Consider the following 2,915-nt stretch of genomic DNA (forward strand, 5'->3'; position numbering starts at 1 on the left):
GCGTCCATTAATGGTGTGTTGCTTAAATATATCAACAGTCGAGGTTGCCAAGCAACCAGTAGGTTTAACAACCTACCTACCAGTGGGTTGACTAAATCGACATTAATTCAGTCAAAATGATGTCTTGGGGGAATGGGTATTCATTCATTCTATTCCATCAAGTATTCATGCCAAGTACACTCTTGGTGCTTCTATATTGAACTGGACCCTCTGCGGATGGAATACTTTCTATGTTAAAGGTTCAATATATTCATGATCACCCATTGCTGGATTCTTAAAGGCCTAATACACCAAGTGTAAATGTACCTTTCTTTCCCACCTCCTCTGCTGTCAGGATTTTGTAGAAAATACTGTCTCCCACTCTAGCAGGCACCGTATACACATGCCACTGAGCCTTCAGTCCTGGAGTTAACGCCAGGATTCAAAACCTTGGAGAATAACATTCCTGCTTGAGGCAATCTAATTAAACTTCTGCTGTCAACATGAAGTGGCCCCCAATGGACAGATCAAACCTATTTTTAGGCTGCAAGTGTTATAAGAAGAAATATTTAATTAGAATGGGGGATGTTTAAAATAGCTTTCTCTCTTAACATGGGTGCCTGCTGGCTTGTTTTCCCAGTTATCATTAATCACCACCAGACGGACGTCAGAATTCACAGTCGGCTCTAGCTCCTGTCAAAATCTGCCTTCTTCGGGTAATTTGTTGCATAACTCAAAATGCCAAGTCTCTCCAGATCCGGGCACTTTCCGGTGAGCCAATGGCCCCAAGAGCTTTAGACAATTCAGTGGAGAGCATTTCTTTGGAACGAGAGCCCAGGCAGGGTATTTCTCCCACTGAAGTCTGTGTTTCTTGGTGTCTGTGGAAAGACAGTCCTGTTCAGACTGAGGAGATAATGTTCTCTGGCCACGGGCCTGAGAAGGGTTTGATGTTGCCTCAGAATCTACGTGAAGAACTGGGTTGTAGAGAAATTGATAGAAGGAAGACAAAAACTGCAGCTCTGTTAGGTTTCACACCTAATTTTTGATACTGCTTCATGGTTTTTCTGGGTCAACAAGTAAAAATCTTTGGGAATTGGAGAACTAGGTTGACTTGGCTTTACCTAATAGTTGTGCTATATAGGAAGTCCTATAGACTAGACTTTATGTGAAAAAAAATCACACAGGTACATAAATCATGGCAGGTGCTGTTCTAAGTGTTTTCTGTGTGTTTAACTCATGTAATCCCCATGATACCCTTTTGAGGTGTGTGGTAGTGTTACTCTTATTTTAAAGATGAGGAAATTCAGGGATAGGAAGGAAACTGAGGAAGGATATGAACACCTTCACAGAGCCAGTCACTCATGGGTGGTAGAGATAGGATTAAAATAGTCTGGAGTTGAGTCTTAGCCACATCTTCTGTTTTAGTACTTTATGATTAACAAGGAGGTTTTTCTTCATTCCTGGTAGATTTTAAGTAGTGCATGCCTCCTAGAACTTCACCTTCAGGCATCCTACAAATGATCACCCTTTCCCCGAACTCAAAAGCTTTTATAAAGTCATTATTGGTGAGAAGAAAAAGCATTTTTCTCTTTTGGGAGCAAGCATTCAGCCTGTATGCTTCTTCAGTCTGATGTTCCTGCTTCTAGAATGGTACTGTAAGGAAATGATCCAAGGTGTATCTAGAAAAATCTATTTAAAGTAAATGGGGACCTTTGCCTGTCATGTTCCTAGTATCATCAGAACCCAGAACAGTTTCTAGCACATGGTGGACATTTGGCAAAGAATTATTAATGAGGAAACTGCAAATTACAAACAAAAAACCAAAGATATATGCAAGACCTCTGTGTCCACCCAGAGGATGAAATAATTTTATATCCATTGATAGCATTCTATATAGACACCAGAAATCACATTTATAGAAGAAATTTCATTAATAGTTGCTTTAAAAGAATCTATATTAAGGAGATAAATCAAGCACAAAAACATTAAGGACATTATTTTCTTGGTTCCCCTACTCAGCAAAATGGTATGTTTGTAGTTTTAAACTGATTGAATTCACTTTGACACTTCACTAGTAGTTATCCACAGTTGGCAAGTTGTGGTTGATTTTATCCTATGCTTTGGGTTTAGGGCATTTGTTATCTTTCTTATAATAAATCCATGTTCTTTTGTGATCAGAAGAAATAAATGTTTAAAATTATATCTTCCATGGGACCATTAAAAGTAGAAGCAAAATTTACACAAAGGAGCAAAAGTAACTAAGGATAGAAGACTAGATTCTTGAGGAAAACATCAAAAGTGAATAGTGGTTGTATTTGCTTGAGGGGATTGAATTTAGCATTGCACTTCTCTTAATTTATGTTACTTGCCAATGTTTCAATAATGAAAATATTTTAAATAAATATACGTTTCTTCAATGGAAAAAGTAGAGTCTGGGTAATTAGTTTTAAAAATGGCTGCAGCTTTGTGCAGTGACAGTATCGTAGCCAATGAGGTTTATCTGAGGCACGATTATTGCTAATTAAAATTGGCCGCAGCCAGTGTCCACAATAGCCAAATTATGGAAAGAGCCTAGATGTCCAGCGACAGATGAATGGATAAAGAAGATGTGGTGTATATATATATATAATGGAATACTACACAGACATCAAAAAGAATGAAGTCTTCCCATTTACAACGACATGGATGAAACTGGAGGGTATTATGCTAAGTGAAATAACTCAATCAGAGAAAGACAATTACCATATCTCATATGTGGAATTTAAGAAACAAAACAGAGGATCATAGGGAAAGAGAGGAAAAAATAAAACAAGATGAAATAAAAGAGGGAGACAAACCATAAAAGACTCTTAATTATAGGAAATAAACTGAGGGTCGCTTCAGGGGAGAGGAGTGGGGGATGGGGTGCCTGGGTGATGACATTAAGGAGGGCCTGT

At 38.3% G+C, this 2,915-nt stretch overlaps 1 pseudogene; it reads left to right on the top strand.

Moving 5' to 3' along the window:
* Window positions 1-2,439: 2,439 nt before the first annotated feature.
* LOC140611492 (U4 spliceosomal RNA) lies at window positions 2,440-2,508 on the top strand (annotated as a pseudogene).
* Window positions 2,509-2,915: the final 407 nt, after the last annotated feature.

This window comes from Canis lupus, chromosome 19 (genome assembly GCF_048164855.1).
Source record: "Canis lupus baileyi chromosome 19, mCanLup2.hap1, whole genome shotgun sequence".
Taxonomy (NCBI): domain Eukaryota; kingdom Metazoa; phylum Chordata; class Mammalia; order Carnivora; family Canidae; genus Canis; species Canis lupus.